We start from the raw sequence: 13320 nt of genomic DNA on the forward strand, positions 1-13320 counted from the left end.
AATTACCTTTTTAAGATTCATCATTTTAGATTGGATAATTGATGTTTTGATTGTTGATGTTTACCTGATGTTTGGCTGTGTTTTTCCATTTAAAAATAAAATAAAATGCATGGAAGCATTAAGAGGTGTTTCTTTTTTTCCATCCATCCAATTTAATTGAAAATGTTTTATAACATATTTTTGTTTTAAAAATCAAAAGCTAATTAAATTAGTGGAAAATACAGTAATTGTGTTAAATGATGAGTAGCAATAACAAGTCATAATAGCTAGTTTTATCTAATGATTTTGAGAACACACTACTAATAAATATAAATACTAAACTTAAGGTTCCATGTTAATACAACTCAACATGTTTAGTTTCAGCTTGTGTAAAAAGTTAGGGTTCCATGTTAATACAACTCAACATGTTTAGTTTCAGCTTGTGTAAAAACTAAGGGTTCCATGTTAATACAACTCATACCACTTTAGTTTTTACACAAGCTGAAACTAAACATGTTGAGTTGTATTAACATGGAACCTTTAGTTTTTACACAAGCTGAAACTAAACATGTTAAGGCAACGGGTTTCCACGCGATTTGCGAGTAAAGTCAACTAATTCGGGTTAAGAGTGTATGTAAGGTCTTTATACACCACTGAAAACATAATTAAGTATTTGATATTGCATTTCTGTCAACAGATCCCCCTAAATATTACACATTGCACCTTTAATACAAACCATGTGCAAATTCATAAGTCAACACCATTGTTGAGTATTTTTGAGAAGTTAGTTTATACAGTTGATAAAGGTATAGAGACAATTGAACATTTAAGCTCACATGTAGTCATTTAATAACTTTATCTATTAATTCTAAAGCGTAATTATATTACCTTGTATTTATTTATTCCTTTAAACTGTGCATTCTAATAATTGATTAACGAAATTGTACATGTGAGATCGATTAATAATTACATAAATAATATCTATATCATACAAAATTATTATTCTAAATAACCGTTACTAAAAGCCAGGTGATTTTGTCTTTAAAAATCATTGGCCATGTAGTGACCTTTAATTTGGAGTAGTAACAGGTTGAGGTACTTTATCACATCAGAAATGTGTCATTTTGCTCACAGCTGATTGGTCCAAGTTCGGTTTGCAACCTCTTACCTGGAACATAACCTGTCCTGGACCGCGTTAGCCATGGAGTGTTACTATGGCGATTAAGTAGTTATAACCATTTACATTATGTCAAAATGATTTATGACCCTATGATTGACAAGTGGGCGGGGCTAACCTTTGACCTTCCGTAGGGTGTTCCGGAGGTCCTTTGATGTAGGGATTAACCTTTGACCTTCCGGAGGGGTTGTTCCGGAGGTCCGTTAATGTAGGGATTAACCTTTGACCTATCGATCGATCAAGTTGACAGTTGTCTTTACCCTATTGACCTTTGTATGATATATCAAGTTGCCAGTTGTCTTTGCCAGTTGTCTTTGCCCCATTGATTTTGACCTATTGACCCCGGGGGAAATAACTTCTTGGTGTGGGAAATCCCCTCCGTGTCGGGGTGAGAAAATAATTTTTCTAATGTCGCATATAGATTAGAATAGATTAGAATTACAAAAGTAAAATAATCTTACCGTTTCACTATGGTGAAGAATTGGATTAAAGTTGACAGTCTCCGCACTGTGTGTGTGTGTGCGTCTGTCTGTGAGTGTGTGCGTGTCATCCGATATCCTGGCATTCCTGAGCACGCTATATAAATGGGGATAGTGAGAAAATATCTCCCAGTAACTAAAGTTGAAAAAGCATTGATCTTTAAAAGTATATACATGAAATGTACATTTAGTCATTCACAAATATCTTACACTAAAGTTGAACACATTCTGTTCTTTAAAAAGTATATAAATGAAATGGTTAATAAAATATCTTTTCAAAACAAAAAATAAATAAGTACATTTTCACCTGGGTTGAAGAAGTAAATCTACCGCCATGTGTCTGGCCTCGTGGGTTTAAGGGTTTGATTTAATGGAAGTTGTGAAGGTTTTATGTTTGAACTTTGACACGCGGCTTCACAGGATCTCCCTCCATATTCCAGAGGAGAGGGGATTGCTGAGGACGGTGAACGTGAGAAAATCTCTCCCAGTAACTAAAGTTGAAACACATTCTGTTCTTTAAAAGTATATGAATGAAATATTTATAAAATTTACATTTAGTCATTTACAAATATAATATTTTCACACTAACTAAAGTTGAAAACGTTCTGTTCTTTACAAGTATATATGAAACGGTTATAACATTTACATTTAGTCATTTACAAATATATTATCTTCACCCTAAGTAGAGTTGAAATACATTCTGTTTTTTAAAAGTATATAAATGATATGATTATATCGTTCATTTTAAAAATAACCATGTTTTCTAAATTTACTGAAACACAGTGCACCAATTAGTTTTGTTTTAGATGAACACAAAATAAAGAAAATCATCTTACATTTTCAGAGAATTGAAGAAGTAAATCCCAACACATCATTGTCCTTTTAACATATGAATGTATTTACAAAGATGCAATAAGTTTAAAGTTTTGATACAAAATATCCCCTGAGTGTTTTTCTCCCACACCGGCGTTTTGACACTCTGTGATTCAGAGTGGTGGAGGAATGTGTGTGTGTGTGTGTGTGTGTGTGTGTGTGTGTGTGTGTGTGTGTGTGTGTGTGTGTGTGTGTGTGTGTGCGCGTGCGCGTGTGCGCGTGTGTGTGTGTGTGTGTGTGTGTGTGTCAGGCCAGCAGCAGTATGAGACGTTTGTTGAGGATGTTTTGTTAGTGTTAATCTTAAAAGTTAATCTTAAAAGTTTAAAAATAAAAGATAATTTAAATTCAATTCAATTAATTATTTAAAGTCTTAATAAAACGTTTTAATACAGTCGAATCTTCTATTTATCTTTTAGAAGATTACTGTAATAATTTTGTTTAACGGAGACGTTAAGTATAATGTTTATTAATTTAGTCATAGCCATAATGATTTTTGTACTGTAACAGCATATTCTATCCCGTACACCTAAACACGACCATCACAGAAAAAGGCATTTTTACATTTTCCAAAATAAATAAATAAAAATAAATAAATAATTTGATATAATTTCTAAGCTGTTTTGCACTCATACTAACTCAGTTCCATAAATAAACTAATCTCTATATTTTTTTATTTTTTTAATACTTTTTTTATTGCCTTTTCTTAAACACTTACACAACAATGTACATCACATGTCTGTAACATCACATATAATGTACAAAAACAAAACAAAACAAAAAAACAAACAAAAAACAAACAAACACCGGGGCTCGTATTACATGAAAAGTGCAATAGCACAAACCAACATTGGATAATGAAGTATGTACTTTGGAAGTCAGAGTAAACAATACACTGCAATCAATAATAGTCACAGATAAGAGAAATAAAATAAAATAGGGTTAGTGCAAATTAAAATATATTTTAAAATGGATATAATACCTAATCAAGCATTTTGTTCCTCCTCTATTATATTGTTCATATCCCCATGCTCAATAAATAATAAAAAGGGACTCCAAATCCTCTTAAATTGGTCTTCTTTACCCTTAAGAATATATGTTATCATTTCCACTGCAATGCATGAAGATATTTCTCTTAACCATCGAGTTATAGTAGGCCTTTCTATCTTTTTCCAATAAATGGCGATGAGCCGTTTGGCATGTAGAATACACATGTCAATCAATACTTGAGTGTCCTTATTAATTTTCCAGTTATCAGGATGAATACCAATAATGAAAAGCCCCGGATCCAGTGGCAATCTAACTGAGACTATATGCCATATCATATTATTAATTTCTTTCCAAAAAGCTTTTATTTTATCACATTCCCACATACAATGAATTAATGTGCCTTTTGCACTGTTGCATTTAAAACAGGTATCTGGTATGTTGCTATAAATTTTGTTTAGTTTCACCGGAGTTATATAGGTACGCATAAGCCAATTGTACTGTAACAGTTTTAGTCTGCTGTTAATTGTCTGTATTTGGGCTTTTGCACATGTTTGCTCCCATTTTTCCTTATCTATCTTCAATCCAAGGTCCTGTTCCCACATGGCAAGTCTGGATGTAGATGACTCTTGAGAACGTCCTGGTTGCGTATGCAACCCACCGTTCCCTGAAGGAGGGAACGGAGGACGTAGTCGACGGTCGACTGAATTGGAATTGGAATTGGGATCTCGCTAGAGAGCCTGTCTTCTTCGAGTACTATTGAACGAGCCAATGTAATTGGCGTGCGTGATTCGCATCACACACTCCGCCCCCGCGGCGCGGGTATAAATACCGAAGTGGATGCACGCACTAGTTGCTTTTCGCTGAGGAGCCGAGAGTAACCCGGGGTCAGCGGTGGTCCAGCGGTAGTGGCAAGGGGACTACGTCCTCCGTTCCCTCCTTCAGGGAACGGTGGGTTGCATACGCAACCAGGACGTTCCCTTTCAGTCGAGAACGTCAGACGTAGTCGACGGTCGACTGAATTGGGATCACCCATTGAACACGCCACTAACGCTGCCACCTTCCAGTGCCTAAACCAAAGCCTCCTGATGCCCCCGCAAACTAAAGGCGGGGAAGGACAGGGCTCAGGCCAGGGAAGTCACTGCTGTTCCTACAGGACCACTGGGAAAGCGTTCCCCGTACGTTGGAAGGAAGGGACGCTGCGGAAGCCACATCCAACCCAGAGGGAGGTAATGTGGAGAATACACATATGAACTGGGCGGAAACCGGGCAGTCTAACATATGGAATGTCACTGGGGTGGCTCCAGCCTAAGAAGGGGGGAAACACACCGGACAGTGACGGCAGAGAGACTCTGCCGAGGGAAGACACGGGCTCACCGCAGGGAGCCGTATCGTGGAAGAATACACATATGGGGTCACCGAAGGGACCGCAACATATGGACCCAGCCTAACACAGGTTCCACACTGCTTACGAGTGGTAGGCCTAACACCAGACGTTCCGCACGTCCGACGTCGGAGGGGTGTGGAGGAACTCAACAGGGTTCAATTTTAAGGGAACTCAACTGGAGTAGAAAGGCGCACGTATCCAGTCCATAGGAGGGGAATGGCGCAGCAAGCCGACACTTGAACCGGGCTCACGGTGAAACTGGCTTCATGAGAAGGGAGCCCACGTGAGGCAGCGGTTCAACTAGGTGTCGTCCAGCCCCCAACTCTAGAATCTGTTTTAGCAAAGCATATCGTCAACGCCCAGGCGGAGCACTTTACACTCATCATAGAGGAGCTCAACACCTAAGTGGACATGTTGCATCTCGGACCTTTGCCGAAATGAAGGCAAGCACTAAGTGCAACTTTGCATGGAAACAGCCTTCCCTCTCTGCTGAATTCCAACAGATATTTGAAGAGCTGGTCTGAGGTCTATGACTTGCATTCTGTACACGTCCAAGCGAACGGACAGAGAAGCCAGGGCTGGATCTGCCTCCTCCAGGGCAGTGCTTGCAGGCTCACCACCTGCTCCTATTACGGGAGAGGTAGGAACCTTGGGCACAATCCGAGCCGGGGTCTCAGCTTGTGAGAGTTAGCCGGCCCAGACTCCAGGCACAATACGTTGACCGAAAGCGAGCAAGTCCCTACCCTCTAGTAGAGACCACGCGAGCAGGAGAACTGATATAACAGAATTTTTAACTCACTGCCTGCAGTGGCTCAGGGGCGGTCTCTGCAGTGCAGTCGCACCAGGGACAAGGCCCAAGAGGATAAAGAGGGACACAAGGATTTACAAGACCTTGCTCCTCAGGAACCTGACGATCAGAACGTGCTTCTGCATACTTCTGCAACACGATGAGCGTCGTTTAAACACAGAGGCAACATCATTTTGAGGGTGAAGGAAAACAGCCTACTGCAACCCATTTTGCAGGAAAGAGAGCACTGAAGTGATCGAAAGCTTTCAGGATCTCCTCTGGAGAGAAGACGCACTCAACGACTAGGTTCCACTTCTAAAGGCGTAAGCACGCTACCCAATTCTAGGGGGTGCTCGCAGAAGTGATGGTAACTATCACATGTTCTTGTGATAGCCACCTGAACCTCCGTGTTCAGATGTAAGACCGCCCGGAATCTCCGGGGGAAGAACGCGTGTGCCATCGTGCCCCGTCCCCGAAAGAGTTTTCAGGGGAAGTCAGGAAGGCTGTTGAAGGGAACCAGGTCTAGTTGGGCCAATAAGGGGCAACTATGAAGACCTGTTCCTCTCCTGACTTGGCACGTAGGTGCAAGCGACGGGCGCAAAAGACAGGAGCATTGCTCAACACAACATGTGAAGATCACTGGGCTTCAGGAGCATTTTCTGCTCAGCACTTGGGTGTGACAAGTTCACTGAGCTTCAGGAGCATTCCTGCTCAACACCTGAGTGTGATAAACTCACTGAGCTTCAGGAGCATTTCTGCTCAACACTTGAGTGCGAAGAACTTCACGGAACGACAGGAGCATTTCTGCTCAGCACTTGAGTGTGACAAGTTCACTGAGCTTCAGGAGCATTACTGCTCAACACCTGAGTGTGATAAACTCACTGAGCTGCAGGAGCTTTTCTGCTCAACACTTGAGTGCGAAGAACTTCACTGAGCACCAGGAGCATTTCTGCTCAGCACTGCGTGTGACGAATTCACTGAGCTACCTGTGATGAACTCACAGAGCTACAGGAGCATTGCTGCTCAACACCTGAGTGCGATGAACTTCACTGAGTTTCAGGAGCAATTCTGCTCAACATGAAGAGTGATGATTTCACTGACTTGCAGGCGCAAGGCGACCATGAGTCGCAGTCACTTTTAGAAGGCTCACTGGGGTTAAACGCATTTCTGCGGGCCCCTGGGGCAGCTGAGACCCAGTGTTTGTCCAAGGGTAGTCCGCTCGGTTTACCCAAACACTGGCGGAAAAATAAAACCGGGGGGGCAACTGAGCGGCCCCGGAATGGTCATGACCCAGCCGGACCCAGGGGATGGAGTCTCCACTTGCCCTGGCTATAACTGTCGTGAGGCTCGATGGCGGCACGATTGAGTAAGCGGGAGGAGTGGAACAAGGCGCCCTCAGAAGCGTCTGACTCCAAGGAGGAGGTGACGGGTGAGTTTGTGACATGCAGGGGAAGCTTGCGCAACGGTCGCAATGTCTAACAACTCGAGGCACGAATGCCCGTGTAGTCGGGGGTCGCCCAGGCCCCCGTTAAAACACGCCCTTTGTACATGGCCCCTCTGTTGAAGAGGGTTTGGCAGCAGACCGGGATGAACTATAGTCACACAGGGTGAGCTGCTCTGCCACGGTCACCTCGGGACTCGATCGTGAAGCTAGCGCTGAAGCGGTCACATATGGAGGAAGCCAAAGGCTGCGACAACCATATACCCCAGGAGCGTCTGAAAGTTCTTTCAGTGGGACCCTTTCTCACTTCAACACCAGCTGAACACATTCTCATTGGAGAGACATGTTGGACCGAGTACCTCTCCAAAACTAAGAAAGAGATACTCAGCCCGTGGGCGAGACTACTCTCTTCCAGTTGACCTGACGACCCAACGGGCTCTGGAGCACTCGAGGGGAAGGACACTGTACTGATACTCCACCCTTAGACGCAACACACAGGATGGCCTGCGGTGCGGGAGGTAGAGATCTGAAGCACATGTCTTTCAGGTCAAAGCTGCAGACCAATCTTGGGCCAAGATGGTCACGACCCACCCCCTAGTAGCACGAAGAACGAGTTTACAACTGGCCTTCGTACCGGCTGGAGGAGCGGCTATATCAAATCCTTCGCCAGCAGGATAAGATTAGCACGCACAAGTCAGGAGCACTGCTCAACACTCGGTGTGATGAATATCACTGAATTTTCAGGAGCACGTCTGCTCAACACCTAATGTGATGACTATCACTGACTTGAGCGGGGTAGCCGAGCCTGAGGTGGGGCAGCAAAGTAGAGAGAGTGGTGTTAGTGTGCTGTGCAACACTTACCTGTCTCCACAAGCGGCAGGGGGCGCGTGAGAAGGCGGATGACCGGGTCCTCGAACGCACCAAGCTGCCTGCTGGCGACCAAGGGGGAGCTGAGGGGTGTAAGGCTATACAGGGTCACACCCGCCAGACTGGCCCTCTTGGGACCCAGGAACAGATGAAATTGCTCTCTCTTTGAAGTGTGGGTACCGCTTGCTCCGCTTTTTTTTTTTTTTTTTTTTTTTTTTTTAGGGAGCCAGCGGCGGAACAGACACACACACAAACAAAGGCTCCACCCGGCCCTCACCCGGGGGGAGGGAGTGATCGTGCCACTCCAAGAGCATCTCATCCATTCCTGGGTGGCCCGCTCCGGAATGCTTTCGCTGTCGCTTGCCACCTGGCTTGGCAGCGCCTGGAGCGGGCTGGGCGTCTCTACTGCGGCCGGCTCCATGCTGAGGCCTGGGTGGAGGCTGCTGCGGAGGGCCAGCAGGAGCGGCGGCCGGAGAACGCCCACGGCGACGAGCAGGCGGAGGAGCTGCCACCGGCGGCGGGTGGAGGCAGCAGCTGGCCACCGGGGCAGGATGTGCCGGATGACCTCCGTCTGCGCTTGAGCGGCAGAGAACTGTTTGATGCAGTTCTCCACCGCGTCGCCGACCAGCCCAACCTGGGAAATTGGGGAGACCAGGAACCGAACCTTGTCCGCATCCGCCATACCAACCAGGCTGAGCCAACGAAGGCGCTACTGGACCACCAAGGTGGACATCGCCAGACCGATCACGCACGCTACGACACCCGTACCCCGGAGGGTGAGGTCGGATGCAGTGCGGTGCTCACCTATGAGCGCACGGTCTGGATTACCCTCGTGCATGCCATGGGTGCCCTAGCCTGCAGCAACGCCATGGCACGCAAGAGGAAGGGGCTTGCCCACAGGCTTTGTAAGCTCTGCCCGTCGGAACAGACGAAACTCACAGGCCTTAGGGGGGAGACGAGGATCCCCCCAAAAAGGCAGCGGCCGCCGGACACAGGTGCACCTGTGTCGACAGACCGCTCCAATGGAGGGACACCTCGCAACCCTTCACCGTTCCTCCATCAAGGGTAATGAGGGGGAAAAGCTATTCAGGCAGTTTCTGGCAGAGAAAGATGCTGTTCACCACCTGATAAGCTCTCCATGCATTTCGGGAAAGAAAGGCACTGGGGCGGCGAGCTGAGAACCAGCGCGGCCCGCCCCAAGATACCAAACTCCAGATTCCAACCGAGACTGAACGGGACACGGTGGAGGTTCCACTCGAGCCCGGCAGCCTCGGCGGCCCGTTTCAGCATAGCTGATAATTCTGGATCCGGCTCGGGCAACATTGAACTCCCGGAGGGAGACAATGCAGCCGAGTCATCATCTCTAGAAGTCAGCTCACCCTCCGATGCTGCAATCGGCGTCCTGTCCTCCAGGGGAGCCCCGAGTGAAACCGCTGGCCCACCCATTACAGATGGACCAGCAGACAAAACAGGAGGCTCCAGTGGTTGCAGTGGAAGGGAGGAGTGAGGAGCCCACAGGGAATGGTTACCGGGCGGGACATCCAACACTATCCTCCGGTCACCCATCCCACACAGCACCCGAGGGTGGGGCATGGTAATGGGGACTCGCTCTCCGCGAACGAAGGCGAGTCTCGCCCTCAACACTGCGACAGTCATGTTCCCACAGTGAAAACATGAGCTGTCCACAAAAGCTGTCTCAGCGTGCTGTAAGCCAAACACGTGACACAACAGTTGTGACCATCAGAGAGAGACAGGGAACGACCGCACCCAGAAACGCACGGGCGGAATGACATCTTGAAAAAGACGCAAACGCACCCGTGTTGCTCTTTCAGAAAATAGGACCGTCACCAGTGCCGGAGCACACAGGGGAATGACCGCGGCAACACTGAACAGAGAACTGAAACAGTGAAGCACTCACTTTTCCACCCTCTAACCAGCCATCAACACACACAAACATTTAGAAATTTGTTGCTGTTAAAACAGCAGTTGAGAGCTCAAAGCTCGCGATCACCGCTGCACTCGCGCTGTAGAACACCAGCACTGGGAGAGTCTTCCTGAAGAACACCGACACACTCGCTCGTTGTAGACAACAGCACTCTCAGAGACATCAAACGATCGGCTCCGAAGCGAAAGGGCAACTAGTGCGTGCATCCACTTCCGTATTTATACCCGCGCCGCGGGGGCGGAGTGTGTGATGCGAATCACGCACGCCAATTACATTGGCTCGTTCAATAGTACTCGAAGAAGACAGGCTCTCTAGCGAGATCCCAATTCCAATTCCAATTCAGTCGACCGTCGACTACGTCTGACGTTCTCGACTGAAAGGGAACCTAACAATAACATGTTGTATAAACAAGATATGTGTCCTCCACCAAGGCTTGGTTTAGATACACATTTCTCCAGATTAGTTAGCTCTGGCTCAGCAAGTCCTTGCCCCCGGGCAGTACGTATAAAATTCCTAATTTGCAAATATTTATAATAATGTTTTTTAGGGATTTTGAACTTGTCAGTAATATCAGTAAATGACATTGCAAACGCCCTCTTTGTATAGATCCTTAACTTTCCTCACACCATTCTGAGCCCAGAGTCGAAAGCCTAAATCCCTTCGACCAGGTATAAAATTATCATTTCCCCATATTGGGCTAAACACAGATAAAGACTCTTTTTCCTTTAGATGAATTCGTACTTTCCCCCAGACATTAATCATGTTCAGTACTATTGGATTAAAAGATATTCCACTAAGATTTTTCTGTAATATTTTTATATTGGCTGAATAAAGATACAAGTTAAAAGGAATCTTCGATTTCACAAATAAATTTTCTATTTCTAGCCATTTAGGAGGAGCACTTGCAGAAAAATGAAACATTATCGCTCTTAACTGGGATGCCCAATAGTAGAATTGAATATTTGGGAGCTTCAATCCTCCCCTATCGTATGATAGGTAAAGCAAAGATGTCCGGACTCTTGGGTGTTTATTATTCCAAATGAACTGGCTAAAAATTCTTCGTAGAATGGTAAAAAATGAGGTAGTGGGGGGCAAAGGGATATTTTGGAAATAATAAATTATTTTGGGTTGTGTATTCATCTTTAATATATTAATGCGACCAATTAATGAGATTGGTAAACCTGACCATCTATCTACAGACTTAGTAATTGAATTTGTTAGGGCATTGTAGTTCAATGAGGTTATTTTTTCTATATCTGCCACAATCTGGAGTCCTAAGTATGTAAATGAATCTGTAACGTTAAGACTGGAAGTTAAGTATGATAATTTTGACTCTTCCTCTTGATTAAGAAATAAAATAGAGGATTTAGACTGATTTATCTTATAGCCAGCAAATTTCCCGAACCTTTTTATGAGGTTGAGTAAAGCTGGAATAGATTGGCTGAGCTCTGTAAGAAATAATAAAACATAATCTGCATATAGGGATATGCAGTGTGTTATTGAGCCAATCCTAATTCCACTAATGTTGCTTTCATCTCGTACTGCAATAGCAAGTGGTTCGATTACCAAGAGAAACAAAAGTGGTGACAGAGGACATCCCTGCCGGGTGCCTCTATTTACTTTGAAAGGCTTTGAAATTATTCCATTGGTCAGGACCTCTGCTGTAGGGTGTGTATACAATAACTTAATCCATGAGCAAAATACTTCCCCAAAACCAAACCTTTGTAGAACCTCCCAGAGGAAAGGCCACTCCACCCTATCAAAGTCTAATCCTCTGCGTCTAAAGATAAAATTGCTGTATCTGGAGAACCCTTTTTATGATGTAAAATATGAAACAACATCCGTACATTGTGAAATCCCTGACGGCCTTTCACAAATCCATTCTGATCACGGTCCACTATATTTGGTAAGACATTTTCTAGTCTTTTTGCCAATATCTTACTAAGTATCTTTGTATCAGAGTTTAGTAATGAAATTGGACGATAGGATTCACACTTTGTTTTTAATTTGTTGGGTTTAAGAAGGAGCATAATCCGTGCACCTCTTAAAGATGGTGGGAGTACACCTTGTTGGTATGACTCTTTAATCATATTTAAGATAGGAGAGGCTAATTTCTTCTTAAACTTCTTATAAAAATCTATAGGAATTCCGTCTGGTCCAGGAGTTCGACCACCTCTCAGATTCTCAATAGCACTTAAAATTTCTTCTTCTGATAAATCTGCTTCAAGATTGTATTTTACCTCATTAGAGATCTTAGGAATTTTAACCTCATTTAAAAAAGTTTCTTGTTGTTTCCTATCTTCTGTGTATTCTGAGCTGTATAAAGAGCTAAAAAAATCTTTAAACGCATTATTTATTTTGACAGGATCCGTCGTAATGTCTCCCCCCTCTTCTTGAATAGAATTAATAGCGCTTTCGGACTGCAACTGTTTGATTCTCCATGCTAAAAGTTTCCCTGGCTTTTCTCCTTGATCATAATAGCTTTGTTTCAGTTTCATCATACTGCTTGCCACTCTAGAGGCGGACATCTCTTCATACTGGGCTCTAAGAAATACAATTTCCTGACCAATTTGATCAATTTTAGTATCATTAATTTGATTTTGAAATTGTCTTTTTTCTAGGTCTTTTTAAATTTAGAATCCAGAAGATTTAACTTTTGATTACATAATTTTGATTGTGTTTTAGTGTAACTAATTATCTGACCTCTAATAAAGGCTTTAAATGCTTCCCACCTAGTACTAGCTGATGTTTCTTAAGTATTCATATCGAAATATAGGTCAATCTGTTGTTCCATATATTCAATAAACTTTGAATTTCCTAGCCACTTTGGATGTAATCTCCATTTTGGTGGGTCACTTCTTAAATTGGCATCCATGTATATCAGAGATATGGAAGCATGATCTGATAGTACCATACTATCATACCAACAGTCCTGAATTTTTGACAGGAGAGGTGCTGATATGAGAAAATAGTCAATTCTTGAGTGAGTCTTGTGCGTACTAGAGTAACATGAGAATTGAATATCTGTGGGCTTTTGGTTTCTCCATACATCAATTAAATTTAAGTCATTTAAAAAAGATTTTAGCACCTTTCTTGTTTGATTGTGTGATTGATCGACTCCAGAAGATCGATCTTTACCCGGATCTAGGGTGCAATTAAAGTCACCTCCCATTATATAGTGACCGTGAAGTGAGGAAACAGTTAAGAATAGGTTAGTAAAGAATGCAGCATTATCTGTATTGGGACCGTATACGTTAATTAAGTTCAGTGTTTCTGACAAAATTGTTCCCTTTATAATGACATACCTCCCCATAGTATCGTATTTTACCTCAGACATCTGAAATGGTATAGATTTGTGAATCAAGATAATTACCCCTCGTGCTTGGCTACTATAAGATGCA

General features: G+C 43.9%; 1 protein-coding gene and 1 long non-coding RNA gene across 2 annotated transcripts in view; both read right to left on the minus strand.

The window, feature by feature from the left end:
- Window positions 1–13320, minus strand: part of LOC143735533 (uncharacterized) — a 198144-nt gene that overhangs the window by 99548 nt on the left and 85276 nt on the right. The window lies entirely within an intron of this gene.
- LOC143735619 (uncharacterized) lies at window positions 1705–2512 on the minus strand. Its single transcript, XR_013203254.1, has 3 exons — window positions 2472–2512; window positions 1943–2089; window positions 1705–1732 (listed from the first exon to the last, which is right to left on the minus strand). It is a non-coding gene; the product is annotated as an uncharacterized LOC143735619 (long non-coding RNA).

This window comes from Siphateles boraxobius, unplaced genomic scaffold (assembly GCF_051911475.1).
Source record: "Siphateles boraxobius isolate OS27281-9 unplaced genomic scaffold, OSU_SipBor_1 13, whole genome shotgun sequence".
NCBI lineage: Eukaryota > Metazoa > Chordata > Actinopteri > Cypriniformes > Leuciscidae > Siphateles > Siphateles boraxobius.